Consider the following 18641-nt stretch of genomic DNA (forward strand, 5'->3'; position numbering starts at 1 on the left):
CAAAATTAGAAATCCAAAAAGAAATAAAATAAGTAATGAAATAATAATATTGTTGTTGTTTTTTTTTTTTTTTTTTTTTTTTTTTTTTAATCAAAATCAACCTTGACCACCCTTTGATCAAGTATTGTAATCACTACTATAAATAGTCCTTTGTTTCTAACTCTGTCTAATATTATATGTTCCATTGTTCCTGTCTAAAACCCAACTGTTTAACCCTTCTCTGACACCGTCTGGTTCAGAGTTCACATGACCACAAGAGCCATTGCGGTGACCATTTTTCTCTCCCTCTCCAATCTGTGCAGCCGGGCCAGGCTGCACAGGTGGGAGATACCAAAAATCGTCCACCATACCATTCTCCCTTACGTTTTCCTCACTGCCACAGCAAGAGTTGATCAGACACACTGTAGCAAAAAGGAAAACCCATGATTTGTCCATTAATTAACTGTTAGTACGATTGGCTCATGCATCTGTCAGTCATTTCATCTCTCCCTGTTAGTTGCACATCCATCTTAGTCGCTTCCACTCATAATCTAATGTATCAATGCTCCTATATATTTTTTTATTCTATTTTTTGTTCCAATCAGTCCTTCTTCCCATTTTAACTTATTAATAACTCTATTTTCCCGAGCACTATTAGCTCCGCTTGTGCATTCCTGCCTCGTTCTTAATTAACCTATGACCTATGCAGACACCCCCTCTGACAATGTCCCAACTCTCCACATTCCCAGCAACCCTGTTTGGACTCTTGCTTCTTTCTGGACGTTCGCTGAGGCCTCCACCCTTTGTCACATGACCGAGCGAAATGGCCAACCTCCCCACAACCCCAGCACACAGCCGACGCCGGCCATCCCAGGGGTTCCAGTTCACCCAGTTTACCACGACTCCCACAGTCTCTCGGCTGGCCCTCCACAGTCCTCGCCAGGTCCACCCCTCTCCTGTCCTCTGGTCGCATGTCCTGTTGCCTGGAGGAGAGAGGGGCATACCTGTCCTTTTCTGCTGCCCCTCCTCGGGCCTTCTCTTGTTGGGAGGGGCCTGGAAACTCACCCCTCCTGCGGTCCTGTTCACCCTGTTGCGGCCCAGTTCCCTGTCCGGGCAACGGAGCACAGGGCACTCTTTGATCACAGCGGCCTAGGTCAGACGCCCGAAGCATGATCTCAACAGCTGTCGCTTCTAGTAGCACAGTCTTTCTCGCCAGTTCTCGTCCCAGTCTCTGAGTCTCGTGTGCGGCTTGACCGATCTCCAGCTGTGTCTTCATCAGATCTCGATGAACTGCCTCGTGTTGTTCGAACGCCGTCACAAACGCTCTCTGTTGTCTATAGTATGTTGCCTCTTCCCCCATCTCAGCACGGGCGGTTTGACGTCCCATCGTTGGGCTCCGCCTCTCATCTTGGCTTTGGTGCTGAGGGCAGGATGGATGTGGGAAACGGGTGGGCTGTAGAAACTGTTCGTGTATTCCATACCTGCTGTCGGTCTCAGTTCCAGCCATCCGGCCAGAGTGGACTTCGTGGGACTGCTGTAACCTCAGTCTCTTTTTCTGCCCCTTGGTTAAACCGCAGTCGCCTGCAATGGACACTCCAGCTTGAATCGGTTCTGGTTGGAGTAACACCGTTGTCACTGGTTCACTCCCCTGTGTTGGAATCAAAGTCATCATTCCAAGTCCTTCTGTCGTACTGGTCACATGAGAGAAGTCCATATTCAAATCAATCAGATCATCACTGGTATAGTCTATCTGGGAAATGTCTGCAGAGGCTCTCGGCCTACTCCCCCCAATGGCCCGATCACTAAGGCCCTCTTCCATATTGTCGTTGTTGTTATTCTATTGTTATTGCATCTAACGCTTCAGTTGTTCCTATCAAATGTCCCACTAAGGTAAACTTCCTATGTTACTGTCATTCATTCCACTTTCAACACTCTCTTGTAATCACCGTTTGAAAAAACAAATTTCTCCGTCTTACACTATTTTCTACTTACTTGAGTTAAAACACTCACACTGTCAAAATTTTACTGTGCAGACAAGGATTGATAATTGGCTTATCATTCATACTTATACCAAGGCCTTTAAAACCGTTTTCCCTAGATGGTTATGGAAGTCGTTAGAGCACCTGTCCGGCCGAGCACCTGTACAGAAAGAAAGCAGAAATCCAGACTTAATACAGTGGCATTTCCCTTATTATTTCCACTCTTCGTTACGCATTGGAAATGTCGGGCAACACTATACTAATATTTTAAAGAGACACAGTGTGATTTGCTTGAAAAAATAACGATACAGCTTATCTTGTTTTTTGTCCATTCCTTCAACAGGAACACTGGAGGTTTTCCAATCCCCTGTGTGCTCTCCACCTGATTTCCTGGGAAATATAATCATTAATCCCCTTCCTATCCATTGTCTAATAATCCTTTGTAAACCTGGTCCTTCATCTGATTCTAATCTCTCTTTGCTTGATGAATCTGTTCATCCTAACCTTATTTCTTACTTTTAAATGCCCGATTAGCGTATCGACTAAATGTATTATTCGCTTTCGCTTCACTTCTCATACTACATCCATTTCATTCATCCTTACACACAACCATTACCCCCCACAACACTTAATAAAAATTAATCAGTGTTGCTACTGCTACCAACCACCTAATCAGGGAAAACAATAAACTTTTAGCAACTTAGATCACTAAAACCCTGACCGACACATAGTACAGCTGGCCACGTTAATAAATTCACGGACACCCGCACTATGCCACCGCAATATCCTCCCAGTTCTCTGAATACACAAAGAACCGTCAACTCACAGCCCAAAGCGTCCTCCCTTCAGTTTCGAACCTGAACGGAAACACCCCAAGCTTTATCACACCAAGAATATTACAAATTATCCTACCACCACCTGCACCTAGACAGTCCAACGCCCATCCGGTACCTACTTCACATACATAATACCAACGCAGTACAAATAACCCTACAACCAAATGCCCACAACACACGCCGCAATCCAGGGATGGCGAAATACAAGGATAGACAGAGGGGGGGCGAAGGGAAAAGAAAAAGGAAGGAGGGATACAGGGATACAGGGACTAAGGGGAGGAAGGGGGGGGGGGGGGGGGTCACAATGCAACATTAACTACTACCAAAACCGTCTAAATCAACCTTAACTTTAATCAGACCAAAAAATGACCATGAATATTCCATCTATCCTTATGTAATCCTATTTTAGCAAGTAACACTATTTTAATATAACCAACACTCCAAGCCCATGACGAATTGAAAATGGGGGACCCTGATGTAAACAAGACGAAAGTCTTTCTCCGGTCCACATCCCCTTAACAATTGTGCGTATTGAGCTGTACCGTATTGTACCCATTAAACAATCCGTTAATAAAAATGTTCAACCAATCAATCAATCAGGCAATCTATCCCAAACAAAAACTCCCTTTGTGCACCTGTCCCCTCACAAAGTTAAGCCGGGAGACAGGGATGGAGCGGAGGGGGGCGGGGGGGGGGGGGGGGGGGAGGAGGGAGGGAGGGAGGGAGGGAAGGAGGGAGAGAGGGAGGGAGGGAGGGAGGGAGGGAAGGAGTGTGAACGAGGGAGGAAGAGACAGAGGAAAAAAAGGGGGGGGGGGGGGTTTCATGCAACCAAAGTCACAAACAAACTCACACATCTATCCCATACTATTTCACCAGCGCCATTACCCCTGGCCCATAACAAATACAGACCTATAATCAAACCAGTAAACACACCCATCATCAACAACAGTTAAAACCGATAAAAAGAACCCACAAATTCCCACAGATTGCCGCGCTTCAAAACCTATAATAATCTCAAACCCTTCTCTACTGCCTACTGCACCTCGTTTTACCTGTATAGGTGAAACTATAAAAGAGGCAACAGCGCCCTCCACTGGAACGTACACTCATCACCACCAACGCACTACAGCACTCACCACTTCCTGTAGGAGGCGCCCACGCCTCCCCCGCAAGTGCGTCATCACGTAAACCACCCCAAGACGTCAACTCGACGTTCCACCTCAACCATAAAACTACAATTCCCAGAACCCTCTACACCGGAAGCCCCTGTCCTCCGCCTCTCCAAGATCCCGCGCCAGCAACAGTAGCAACACGCGAGATTCCCCGAGAGTTCAATCATGCTATATTGTTAGCACAGGTAGCTTAGCATCTTAGCTTCGTTAGCTCAGTGCCGCTAGCACCAGCTTAGCTTAGCACCCAACATCACTTCTCCTAAACGGCCCAGTCCTGTTGACTCGAGCGGCACAACACATCGCGACGTTTACACAACCCCAGCTACACCCCGTAACATAACTTTAATCCTATTAAGCCCCCGTTTACAGAACCTATATTATTATCCTCATTCTAGTATGCTCGCCCGCTTGGCCCCGGCCGGCTCCGTATTTTAAATCTAACGCTCCCGATCTAGCCCCGTTATTCCAAATCTAACGCACCCCAAGCTCCGACGCTCCCTATGACGTCACCAGCTCTAAAATCCCCGTTTTCTTTGATCTTTACTACATTACTTTTAAACTTCTACAGCCCCGATTTGAAAAATTTCAACGCACATTACACATCTCCTAGGTTCCATCTCACATGTCATTCATTCAATCCACTCGAAAACGCAACACAGCGTCCACACGTTAGTCGCGTCGCGCTCAGCTAATGCTGGCAGGACAGGGGTGTGGTTTCTCCCCGCTGCAGCGTTGGCCACCTGGTCCAAAATAATATAAAAAATACCTTGACATTTACTCAGAGCTCCTAACATTCATCCATTTAAACACATATACTAAGCAAAACAATTTCCCATTCATAAGCACCCCATCCATTTGTACACATCCATCCTAAACGCATTTGCTGCCCATTTCACACAATATGGTCCTATGTTCTAATCTCATGTGCAGTTACCCCACGCATTTCCCCCACAAGTGCATTATCTCCAAAGGTTACTTTCCCCCCCCCCATCATTCCTCTTCTCAGCCTCTCAATCTTCATATTCAGCGCCGTTTGGGGAGCTTTTACCTGTCTCACCCCCAAATCGACCAAATACCTTCTCAAAAATCCGTACCAAAGGCGAATTTTTTAAGCAGATTCCGTCGGGTCACACTACAACAGATCTGTATGAAAACGTCTTTCTAAACTCGTCTGTTATACGTGCCGATTCTAAGAGTGAAGTCCGCGAATGATGGCGCGGAAAAAAAAGCAACCAATTACCTCCCTGTTCTCTATTTCTCTTCGCGGAACCAGGATTTCCTGTACTACACCACGGTCCTCAGTACCCTACACTCCGTCCTCTGTTCTCTTCGTGGAACCAGGCTACCCCGTACTACCCCGGTTTTCTCATTAAACTCTTTACCTCTGACTACGCTTCTTTACCCTTCTTACGAACCACTACGTCACGCACAGTCCCACTTCCCGCTATCTGTGACTAATCTCCTTTCCACTGCTCCTACGCCAGTCCCCTCAAATAATTTACCTAATCCCAAGCCTATCCCCTAAACTGATATAACTAAATACAGACATCTATTTCCTCTCCTCATTTGGCCTTGTACCAATTATAGGCATCCTAACTGAACATCTCTAAGTGCAGCGCCGGTGTGTGGCTGAGACCAGAGCCAGGTTGTGAAACCTGGACCCCGGTACCCCTCCAACACCAACATTATCCTGGCCCATTTACAACTCATTTCTACCTAATGCAATAGCAACCCCAAAAAGCGAGACTGCTTCGACCATTACTTATCTTAAACACCATCATCACTACTTACCTAGTCCCGCTGGCCTTGGCTGAAGTGGACGATCATTCAGTCGCAGAGGGCTTCGATGATGGGGAGAGAACCTCTCTGTGGTTCAGCCGGTTCTGGTCGAATGCAGGACGGGTCATGGCACCAATTGAAGTGTATCTATCTATTTTCATTTATCGTATAGTGTTCTATTTCACCCTTTCCTCTGCATGGTTTTAGGTATTTTCAGATGTTCGGTTTCAAGTAAGAGGAGACTGACGATATGGTCAAAATCAACGGGCGGCGGTGTTTATTAATAAAACAGCTTTAGGAATTAAAACAGTACATCGTCTCTTTCATTTGGCTGTTGTCGTCTCTCGGTGCTGTTCGCTGTCTTAAGTGGTCCCTGGCCAACACCGAGTCCTCTCTTGTGGTTCGCTGGTCTGGTTGTCAAGACAACCTGGTCTCCTCGCCGATCAGGCCGGGAGTGCTTGATTTCGTATCGGCGGAGTCCGCTATGAACCTCGGCTCGGTCATCTGGTCTCAATGGCTCTCTGAGTCATCGGCTCTTCAGTAGCCTGAGTGGCGAGTCGAGTCGCGAGTCTCCCTCTGTCGGTGGAGGTTTTCAGCGCTCCAGTTGCGATTCGATCTCTGTCATCCTGTCCCCATGTCTCTGGGTCTTCAGGTCCTTTCTGGTGTGTCAGCGCTTCTCCTGATGCGAAGCGATTTCGTCTGTCATCGGGTCTCAGTCCCTCTGTGTCACGGCTTGGCTCTGCAGGGATCCTTCTCCGTCTCCTCTGAGTGTCACCGGGTGTGTCTGGCGTGTCTCTCCAGGTTCCTTCTGGTGTGAGTCGTCTCTCTAGTGAGTCCTGTTCGCCCTTTTTATCAGAGGGGAGAGAGAGAGAGAGAGAGGGAGGGGGAGACAGAGAGCGAGAGGGAGGGGGAAGACCCTGCCTGCCTGTTCACGTCCACTTATTTTTGGTCACATTCCAGCAGAAACATGTCTGAGGGTGTCCTGTGACCACATGTTACACAATTTCTTCTGCTGACACAACCGTTTTCATAGTCTATGGGGAGACAGACTGGCTCTTGATCCCTAGATAATACAACATGAGCTATTTCCATCTACAAACTTTTTACCATTCTGTAATTGCATTTTTAGAATACTAAGATAATTATTTTATTGTCTAGCCAGTGACTCACTGTCTTGTCTTCAGTTGGGTCCATTTTTTACTTTATTTGATGGAACTATTTATCTTACTGTTTGTTTTTCCTATTCTAAAGTACGCTGTAATCTAGGTTTTAGCTCTATTTTGATCACTTATTATTTTGTTCAGTATTAACATTAATTTACAAACAATGTCTTTGTATTTGGTTCACTTATGGTCAACTTTTCATGCCTGCCAAACCTATTTATTTAAGGTGATTTGGTATGACAGCTCACTTTTAACATAATGGTCCTTTTCTTTACATATGTGTTGCAATGTTTTTCTAAAGCCATCTAACTAATCTCTCTGACAAAGCCATTAGTTTTCTTTATATCCTTAAGGTCTAAAAACCGTCTAGTCTACCTATTAGAGTGGCATTCTACTGTGTAAGGGGCGATTTCCAAATAGCCTGTGTCACCTTTCTGACCTCTGGGTTAGTCAGCAGCTGTCGTGTTGTAACCTGAAATTCCTTCCTTGTCTCATGAAATAACTTCACATGGTGTTCAAATCACCCTGTCTTTCAAATCAACTTCTCTGTTTTATCATTTGGTATTTATAGTTGCTTATGTTCATGTTTTCATTTAGAAATATACGACACTTCCATTGTAGTTTAGCTATATTTAATCGAGAGTAACTTGTAGTGTAGCTTGCTACATTTTCCAAGTAGCTTGCCCATCACTGCTACCACACTACAAAGGGTTAACGCTTTCACTACCAGACTACAGAAGGTTAACCACACTACAAAGGGTTAACGATTTCACTACCACACTACTACAGAAGGTTAACGCTTTCACTACCACACTACAAATGGTTACTGCTTTCACTACCACACTACAGAAGGTTAACGCTTTCACTACCACACTACAAATGGTTACTGCTTTCACTACCACACTACAGAAGGTTAACCTTTCACTACCACACTACAAAGGGTTACTGCTTTCACTACCACACTACAGAAGGTTAACCTTTCACTACCACACTACAAAGGGTTAACGATTTCACTACCACACTACAAAGGGTTAACAATTTCACTACCACACTACAAAGGGTTACAGCTTTCACTACCACACTACAGAAGGTTAACCTTTCACTACCACACTACAAAGGGTTAATGATTTCACTACCACACTACAGAAGGTTAACCCTTTCACTACCACACTACAAAGGGTTACTGCTTTCACTACCACACTAGAGAAGGTTAACCTTTCACTACCACACTACAAAGGGTTAACGATTTCACTACCACACTACAAAGGGTTAACAATTTCACTACCACACTACAAAGGGTTACAGCTTTCACTACCACACTACAGAAGGTTAACCTTTCACTACCACACTACAAAGGGTTACAGCTTTCACTACCACACTACAGAAGGTTAACCTTTCACTACCACACTACAAAGGGTTCTGTATCGTTAGTGGCTTAGCTTGGCATCACTACTGCACTATCTCGCGTACGTGCACGCGTACTGAATAAACCACAAATGTACCTCTAATACCAGTATTAGTCTGACCACACCCCTCATCAGCTTACCTTCATAAGCAGGTGTGTGGTCACCTGCTCTCCTCCTTCTCGCTTTCACCACAAGGAAGAGGTGCCTCGGTAGATCCCCACACTTGACACCATGATGGAAGAAATTGGATTAGGAACAGCTTGGGAAACAAGGATACGTTGACATCATATCTTTATTTTCTCTCTCACTATTTTCGAGAAAATACGGCGATATTGTCTTCGTACTGGAGTGTCTAGAAGATGATGATCATTCTAAAAACCCTCCACCGGTTTTCGTATTGGGAGCACGCCGCTGCATGCTTCTCAACTGCAGTTCCTTGCTGTGTTTGTTGGGGTGAAACCTGTCAGGCCACAGCTGAACTGTCGGACATGCCGCTGTTGTGAGGAGCGGTGCGTTCCAGGTTGGGTGAGTAGTGTTTGCTGGCGGGCTCCACTTGTCTGTTAGTGCTATGGGGGCTACTTGACAAAGTTTATGGAAACCGGCCCCAGGCTAGGGTCCTTTGTTTAGCCGCCTAGGCGACAGGAGGCCTTGGTCTGAAGACCATTATAGTTTTAACTAGTGGGCCGCGACCATTGACACTGGTGATCCCTGTGTGTTCTGGACGAGTGGATTCTCTCTGTCACCGTGTTAAGGCCCCATCTTTCATATCCAAATGAGAGTATTCCTTCACGAGGGGATATGTGCATGTAATGTGCGATAGCGGCAGATTCATGTTCGAAGTCAGCTACACAGGCCAGTTGGTACTGTGCTGATTCCGCCGGATGTTCACCGTTGTGAAGCGGTGTTGACGTCTTGTTTTCTCTTTTCTCTTAAAAAGTGTGGAGGGGTTCAGAACGGCGGCCTGTCTGGGTGAGTGTTATGTCATTGTTTACATGTTCATAGCTTACGGTTAGCCAGTCAGCTGTTAACTGCTGCGTTAGCCTGCTGGATCGCTGCATGGCCGGCTTAAGGCCTACTGTTAGCCAGTCGGCTGTTAGCTGCGGGGCTAGCATGTCGTGGTCGCTGGGTAAACGTTAGCTTGCTGCTAGGGCCATGGCTGGCGCGGGGTAGCTTAGCTTCTCGCGCGCCGCCGGAGCTCGCTTCTGATCGCCGTTGGCTTGATGCTATTCTGTTGAACGTGCTTTGATTTTAACATGTTTTACACTCTTGACCGCGACGTCATCCTTGACAGGGGATGTTTCGTCGACCCTGCCCTGAGCTTGGACGGGGATTGCGTCAACAAAGAGGACTGTAGCGACTGGTTGGAGCGGCGACGCTGCCCGGATCGAACAACACAGGTCGGCTGTGTTCTACGGTGTCTTGTGACTGCACTTCGCTGATCTGCGTTCCGGGTAGGTACGGGGTTGGCCAGACCTCATAACACGTCTTCTGGTTTTACTTTGCTAAATGTATTGTGAATAACAGTGTTTTTTCCCAAAACGTGTGTTGTCGCAATGCATTTAGGATACGTTGCGGGTTATGTGTGAGCTGTTTTTGTCACTGGCAGTTAGCTTCTCCGTGCAGATCGTGATGTATTGATCTGGTTGTTGTGTGAGAAACATCATGGTGTTTATGTGTACCGTGTACTCACTACTAAGGCAACTAACCTATGAAGCTATGCTTGGTGACAAGTGAGTAAAAGAATGTTCTTTCTCAGACTGTAATGACAATGAACAGTGTGTTCACACATTAACAGGTTTTCCTGTTTTAACTGGCCGTATTGAGGGTAAAATAGGAGGATTGTGTTTTCCCCCCCGGTTCCCTGGGGACTTTATCACCTCCTATCAGACATGTTGTGCATTAATTGTGTCTTTTGTGTGGTAGGGATACGATGTAACTCTTAGCTTGATTGCTGAGGTTGTGCTAAATCTGCTGGAGAAACTTATTTCCTAAAGGGAAATTGGTTTGGTTGCTGTCATGTGTGCTTAGCAAGGCCTGTGGTCGATACTAATCAAGAATGATGTATTCTCTCATTGTGAAAAAAACGGCGTTCCTCTGTTGAGTGTTTTTGCCATTTTTTTTGTAGGTGATGATGGGTTGTGTGTGTCATGTGACCTACAACTGGGTTGTACTGGCCACAGAAGCACATGTGTATGTTGGACCGGGGTTCTTAGAGCCCTCTCTATTCTGTGTTTTTCCTTAGTAAAAATCAGATAGCAGGTTAGCTCATGCGCTGTGTGGAGCTGTGAAACGCTTCATAGAGCTGACTATGACTGTGTCATATTCTCTTTTTGTCGTTACGTCGTATCATGGGTGTGGGGTCGTAAAGGGGTGAACTGGTAACCTTTCCTCTCCCCATTGTTCTGTCGGTCAGGGGTACACCCCCTGTCCTTCAAGGTTCCCGTCACGTGGCGGTTCGGCACGTTACGGGGGGGGGGGGGGGGGGGGAGGGAGTTCCTGGTCCCACGGCCTGGTATATTGGGCGTGTGCACCGCAGGAATTCCCCCGCCATAGAGTACGTCACCGTGCGCGTCTCTGTTGGTAGGACTTCCGTGTGCTGTTCAGGTCCATGTGATGGATCTGTTTTCAGGGGGGGTGGTCAGGGCTCCTCCTCACCAAGCGCCTATTCAGGCCTTCTGTGAGTTCGGACTCCTTCTTCCATGTGAGGAAGCCTCCATCAGAGTACAGAGCCTTCCTCCTCAGATTGTCAAAGTGAGTGGACCCTCTAGAAGGGTCCTTTTCTATTGTATGTATATTCGATTCAATTCGTTTGTTGAGTGTGTATGGGTTCAGTGCCTCTTCCCCGGAGGCCCTAAAACCAGTTTTTTACATGGCTCAAGGTGCAATATATTCTTTTCAATCTGTACAGCTCGCGTGGGAAGTCTCTCTGGGGATCCCCGTCTCTTTCCTATGGGAGGGTGGTGGGATGTAAAAATGTGAACATTTTTTACCCCGGCTGTGTAGACTGGGATACATACTGTTGATGCTTCCTTCTTTCTATTCCAGAAGTGTTGGAGTTAGGGAGTGTCACACCCCTCTTGTCGTTCCCCTGGGCGCCTTGGGGATTCAATGACAGGTCTAAATAGCCTGTTCATTGATGGGGGTGTGTCCCGACGCACGTATAGTGCTAGCTCGCTGTAAACAGGCGATTGACTGGCACGCCTTGGTTGCTTGTGGTTGAAACAGCGTTTTTATAAAGCAACTGAGATGGGGGTTTTTCCTCTTCCGACGACCACATCCCATGACCTGGGTGGGTTGTCGACGGATTCTCGTTCATGTCTGGGGGATGATGACGGGATGGATCTGAACATATGTAGTGGGGTCTCACGCCCTTGGGGTGGGCCACCAGGCGCGGTTCGTCCGAACGTCTGGGTGGCGCCTTCTTTTCATGTTAAGATCAACACGCATATCTGCCCTTCTCCTGGAGTAGGCATGTCGGCGTGGTTAGGGCACGGGACTGGTTCTGGTCACGCTGGTCCGGATCAGTTGAACCCGTTGTCCGCCGGGGATGCAGATCTGCTGTTCTGGTACCCTGAGGGACTTGGGCTTTTTTCAGGGGGAAAAATGCCAGGTCGGTCTGGGTGTCACAGGGTTAAGCGCTATGGAGACCCTGGTTGGGTATGTTTTTACTCAGCACTGTCGTCATGGCTTACAGCCATGCCATTCTGTACGCGCTCGATCTCGTCGGATCTCGGCCGCTACACAGGTTGGTCCTGGTTAGTACTTGGTTGGGAGACCGCCGGGGAATACCAGGTACGGTGTGCTTAGGGGCTGGTTCTCCATTATTTTTCGCTCCTCTCTCACGCATGGCGAAGAGGGGCCTGTGGGGGTGGTTTTTTGACCTCCTCTGGTGACCCTGTGCTTCCCGTACCGCCAGGCCCGGTCCGAAGTGATGTTTGCGACCCGTAGGCCTGGGTTAACCCTTTTTGGAAACTGAAACACTTGTACTGCGGTATAGCCGGTGTATGCCCGCAGGTGTGTTTTGGAGTTTTTTCTTGGGGGGTTATAGGAACAACCACCGCATTGGGTAACACCGAGGTGGTTGATTCCCTGGTGTGTTGGAGCAGTGTCAACTCCCGGGTTCACCGTTTGAGGGTGCCCCTGCACGTTCATGACGTCTGCCAATCGTGTCAGCCTTCTCTGCCTCGACCCCTCTGGGTGGGGGTTTTTAAATGGAGGCTTGGTCATGCAACACCGCCAGCTTACGCTCCTTCCGCCGGGGCGGCTGTGTTCAGCTGTCCCCTCTGGCGCCTGTCTCGTCCGCAGTCTCCAGGCTAGGGTTAACAGCCTGTTGCCTGGTTTTTCCCCGGTGCGCTGCCTGCTTCCGTTGGTTAACCTTTTTTGTGTGCTTACGGCCATGCTGACTGCCTGTTCTGCAGGGTCAGTGTGCCAGGCGGTGTACTATTGGGGGGACGGGGCCCGCTCGGCTTACGGCCATACCGACCTGAACACGCCCGATCTCGTCCGATCTCGGAAGCTAAGCAGGTTCTGGCCTGGTTAGTACTTGGATGGGATTCCGCCTGGGAATACCAGGTGCAGTAACTGAGGGGCCTTTGTCCGAATACGCTGGCGATGTGGGGGGCGGGGCACTGCGTGCCCACCTGGTGGGGTCTTGATGCTGGCATCATGGACTTCTCCGGGCCCCCATTCCAGGGAGTCCAGTCCTTTTGGTGGGTCTGGGTCTTCCTTCGCGCTCCGCTGCTACGGCCTTGCCACGGGGTTGGGTTTGCCCTTGGCCCCGTGATTCTGGGGGCAGTAACGAGGTTGTTCCTCCGTTCGTTCCCGGGTGGCATGCGGGTTGTGCGTGTGTGTAGTCGTGGGGTCAAGCCACGGTCTGCTCACCCTGTGCGTTAAGTTGCTTGAGTGCCTCTTCGCACGGTCGGGTCCGTCGCCTTCCCGTGAAGCCTCTAATAGGGGGGATACCCTCCATTAGGGGGGGTCGGGGGGGCTCGGCCCTCCCTGTTCTGATGGTTTTGGGGGGCTGTCAGCGGGGTGTATTTGTTAGCCAAGTGGCTCCGCTTGGCCTCCCTTGTGCAGTAGTGATGCCAAGCTAAGCCACTAACGATACAGAACGTTAGGTTATGACTATAACCAAGTTCTGTTAGTTAGGGGCGATGCTTGGCATCAGACGACCGCTGCAGCCCTTGTCCTCACCTTGTGGTGAAAGCTTGGGAAGGAGGAGAGCAGGTGACCACACACCTGCTTATGAAGGTAAGCTGATGAGGGGTGTGGTCAGACTAATACTGGTATTAGAGGTACATTTGTGGTTTATTCAGTACGCGTGCACGTACGCGAGATAGTGCAGTAGTGATGCCAAGCATCGCCCCTAACTAACAGAACTTGGTTATAGTCATAACCTAACGTTAATGATTTCACTACCACACTACAGAAGGTTAACCCTTTCACTACCACACTACAACGCTAACGTTGGCGCTGCTATTGTGGTTGCGGGTGATTTTAATAGCGCTAATCTGAGAAAAGTGTTGCAGAATTTCTATCAGCATGTGACTTGTCCGACCAGAGGCGGGAATATTTTAGAGTACCATTGCTACTCGCAATTTAAGAACGGGTACAAGTCTCAAGCTGCTAGCGCCTTCGGCAAATCAGACCATCTTTCTTTTACCGGAGTATAAACAAAGTCTCAAGCGTGTTCCTGTAGTAACGCGAGAGGTTAAGCGTTGGACTGTGGAATCAGAGGAGACGCTCCAGGCTGCACTTGAATGTACAGACTGGGACGTGTTCCGTGATAACACAGACAATATTAACACTTTGATCGCCATGGTTAAATTCATAATTTACCATCCCTAGCCAGCTCTATTTGTCTATGGAGAAGTTCCCCTTCTTTGCAGGGCTATAACTTTTTAAATTGTATTGCTAAATTGACATTATTATGGCCCATTCAATGTCCTATATATATTGTTCAGGGTGTAGCAACGTTATACTTTTTCATTCACATATTCATACTAAAATACGGTCTAAAGTATAAGTATGTTTTTATCGTTTTCTGCAGCTTTCTCCAGAACTTGATTTATAGCCCTAAATGCATTATATTGATGATTGTATACAGTTTGATAGCGATCGGTGCCAGATAAAAAATGTCAACTGCACGTAGTTCTAGAAGTTACTACGTATGATCTGATGTTGACCGGATGGGCGGGGGGTCGTTTATAATTCCGTGGGCAACGTTATATCATTCATCTAGTGTGGGTGATATGATCATTAGAGCAGTTAGTATAGAGGACATTAGAAAATAACGCTGAAACTCACCGTAGCTTCCTCGCGCCGTTGGCAGATGAGCATGGAACAGAGTTTTTTCTATTATGGGATGGAGAAATACCCGATCCATTTCCAGGTTGTATAATAGTATATACGTCCAAATCATGTTGTTTATCGAGTTATTGGCAACGGATCGCTATGTATTGTGTCGAGCTCGAGTCCCGGGACCTATAGCGAGTGATCGGACCGAATTGAAATGAGCACCAGCTTCTACATCCTGTTTCTCCCCTGGGCGATCCCCCGATCGGCCACCAGATGGCGCTCTTGAACCGTTAGAGAGTTGAGTGGAGCTCAGCAGTATATCTCATATATACTATATATATATATTAGTGCTGTCAAACGATTAAAATATTTAACTCGATTAATCGCATGATTGTCCATAGTTAACTCGCGATTAATCGCAAATTAATCGCATTTTAATTTTTAATTTTTTTTTATACCTTAAACAGATCTTTTTCAAGTTCCAAGTTTTAATACTCTTATCAACATGCGAGTCAACAAATGCTTGCTTTGTGCAGCCATTTAACACAAAAGGATGACCCTCATGCATTGCAAATTTGCATCAAATTCAAAACAGAGTGATGCACAAAATAACTTAAAAGAAAATAATAATTTAAAACAATGAATAAAGTGTGCATGAAATAATAGGGGAAAGAAAACGTTAGGAACTTGTTACATTCACACACACAAGGGCTGATTAATCACACACCCCCCTCTCTCCCTCACACACACACTCTCCCAGCTCTTTTTCTCTTTTGCCCCTTCCTCATCTCTCTCACCCCCATCTCTCTCTATATCTCACACACACACACACACACACACACACACACACACACACACACACACACACACACACACACACACACACACACACACACACACACACACACACACACACACTTCAGAAACAAACATAGTATCAATGAGAGCATCAATAATACACCTGAGTGAAGTCTAGTAAAAAAAAAAAAAAAAAAAAAATTAGTTAATCTTGAGTTAAAAAAATTAGTGGCATTAATAGAATCGGGAGTTAACGCGATATTAACGCGATATATTTGACAGCCTTAATATATATATATATATATATATATATATATATATATATATATATATATATATATATATATATATATATATATATATATATATATATATATATATATATATATTAGTGCTGTCAGGCGATTAAAAAAATTTATCTAATTAATTACAGGATTTGTAATTAATTAATCTAATTAATCGCATTTTAATCGCATAACCATTTTATGCCTGATATTCTATATTCTATAATCATATTTCAAATTGCATGTGTCCGGATGGCAGAATTCAGTACTGTATCTACAAAACCTTCTGTTTAATCATCTTCCATCTATTAATTTGCTTAGATTTTTCAGGTCTGGTCAATATGAGCATGGTGTTATTCACAGTCAAAGATAAAAAAAAATTATTGATATTCTCATTTGGTTCATTACAATTTACTCAAAATAAAATGTTCATTCAATCAATCACCACGCAGATTGATTGATTGAATGAAAATGTTATTAACAGATTGCAGAATGGGTACAATACAGTACGGCTCAATACACACAATTGTTAAGGGGATGCAGACCAGAGAAAGACTTTCGTCTTGTTTACATCAGGGTCCCCCATTTTCAATTCATAATGAATTGTAAGTAAGGGTGCACCTTGCACCGTGCAATCCATTCTTTGTGGATCTAGCCCACAGTATTTCTGACACTGGAAATACATTCCCTGAGATTCATAGATGTCCCTAGAATCAGATACCAAGAACATGCAAATGGACCATATTAAAAAAAATCTGTAAATGTGTATTCTACATTCTTATGGAATGAATGATACAAAAAAAACGATATAAAAAAAAAAAAAAAAATTGTAATTAATTTTGAGTTAATTTTCATAACGCGATTATTTGCTGTGTAATTAATTAATCTAATTAACGCGATAAACTGACAGCCCTAATATATATATATATACATATTTCAGAGTCTGTGAGGCTCTGAAAGCGCGCACCTCAGCATACAACGCCGGGCTTGTGACAGGCAACATGAATGAACACAAGGCGGCGAGATACAACGTAAGGAGGACAGTAATAGAGGCAAAACGGCGCTACAGAGATAAGGTTGAACTTCAGTTTGAACAGGCTGACTCTAGAGGTATGTGGCAGGGCCTCAGAACGATGACAGATTACAAAGGCTCCTACCTGAAGCTGAACAGTGACATCTCATTGGCAAATTATCTCAATACCTTCTATGCGAGGTTTGAGGCTGTGAATAACAACACCAGCCTAAAAAACACTGCAATGGAGGGGGGGGGGGGGGGGGGGCACTGCCGATGGAGACTCAGTGTTCAGGATAACAGAACATGAGGTGAGGAGGACCTTTAAGAAAGTGAATATCAGGAGGGGCGGAGCCAGGCGTTCATGGAGTGAGACGTGTTTCACGAGAGCTCCCGACTATCGTGCAAAATACACTTTTCTCCCCACTAGTCTTTATTTTATTTTTTATTTGTTATTGGTCTTCTTGTTGAGTCGTCGAGTATCAACTACTTTCGTCGACTTTTTTCAACTTTTTGCGATGTCGATGGAGACCAGAGCCATGAGCACTCCAGCCGGCAAACTGTCACCGAATATGTCCTCGCCTTCGCCCGGAATAAGTGAAATAAGTGAAGCTGTTCTCTCGGTCATGACCAAACTCCATGCAGACTTTAAGGTACGCTTCGCTGAAACACAAAGAAAAGCACAGGCGGAATTTTTTGATACCCTTCATCGGGCAATGTCAGAGGAAATTAGATTGGCGGTTGACCCGTTGAGAGAGAAGATGGAGTCGCTACACGCTGCCTCCTCGGCTAATGCTAACGAACTAGCTTCGCTAACGACAGAGGCCTCACAACAGGGCGAGAGGATGGCGTGTCTGGAGAGCTCCCTGCTGGCTAGGCAGGCTGACGTTGCCAAACTACAGTCGGTAATTGTGGAAATACAGTCCCGGGAGAGAGGTTACAACATCAGGATTGTTGGTGTCCCGGAGGGCAGTGAGGGAGGTCGTCTCTCGGAGACCATGCCGGAGTTGTTGCAGAAAATACTGGGGAAAGATGTCCTCCCCAGCCCACCCATGTGCGAGTCGGCCTACAGAGCGGGCAAGGCCAGTCCTGGAGTGAACAAGGAGCCGAGGCCCATCATTGTTAAGCTAAACAGGCTACAACAGAGGGAGCTCATCATGCGGTCGGCCCGTGCCAGAAGGGGTGAACTCGGTCTCGGCAATCACAAAGTGGCCATTTTCGAAGACTTTACGCCGGAGGTTCAAGCACAGAGAGGCGAATACAAAGTGGGCATGGCCAGGCTATGGAAACTGGGCCTGAGGCCTACGCTATTCTCCCCCGCGAGATTATCTGTGCTGTGTAAGGGCGATGATCGTCGATCATTTTGGTCGTTGGCTAAAGCGGAGGAATATCTCGGGGGGATAGCCGAGACTGTAGCTTGATAACTATGTCGGGTGAGTGACGTGGCGATGTGGGCCTAAATACATTGATAGGGCGGACTACTCACAAATGCTTATTGTCATGCCCAAACAGGCTAACTGGCCATCGCCCATCCAAGCTAGCGGGGCATCCCAATGACTTCTAATGCATACTGGTTACTTGCCAATGCTGACCTCATGGTTGTACGTGTGTGTCGCCTCTATGAAAGCTAGCGAGCTAGCTGGACAATGTTCATATCAGATACGAGCATGCTGGCTGGTTTTATCACTAGCTTGCGCGCTAGCCTCGGGCTAACTAGCATGCTATGGCTATCGCCGCACCGAGTCATTCGGGACCCGTTAATGTTTACGTATTTTGGCTGTTGTTGCTGTTTAAGTGGCATCTGTTTGCACAATTTAACTGTGATTGGGTCCTGCCCTACCTATCTTCTGGTATGCTTTCTTTTTTTACATTTTCTTTTATCCATTTGTGCTATAGCATTGCAATGTTGATACGCAGATTCAGAAGTAGTTGGTTA

General features: G+C 46.4%; 1 protein-coding gene across 1 annotated transcript in view; it reads left to right on the forward strand.

Annotated features, from left to right (window-relative positions):
* Positions 1 to 18641, forward strand: part of tmem266 (transmembrane protein 266) — a gene marked incomplete at its 5' end in the record, with an annotated part of 157954 nt that overhangs the window by 61024 nt on the left and 78289 nt on the right. The gene's annotated exons all lie outside the window — the stretch shown is intronic.

The sequence above is a fragment of the Notolepis coatsorum genome, assembly GCF_963971535.1.
Source record: "Notolepis coatsorum genome assembly, chromosome: 18".
NCBI classification, from domain to species: Eukaryota; Metazoa; Chordata; class Actinopteri; order Aulopiformes; family Paralepididae; genus Notolepis; species Notolepis coatsorum.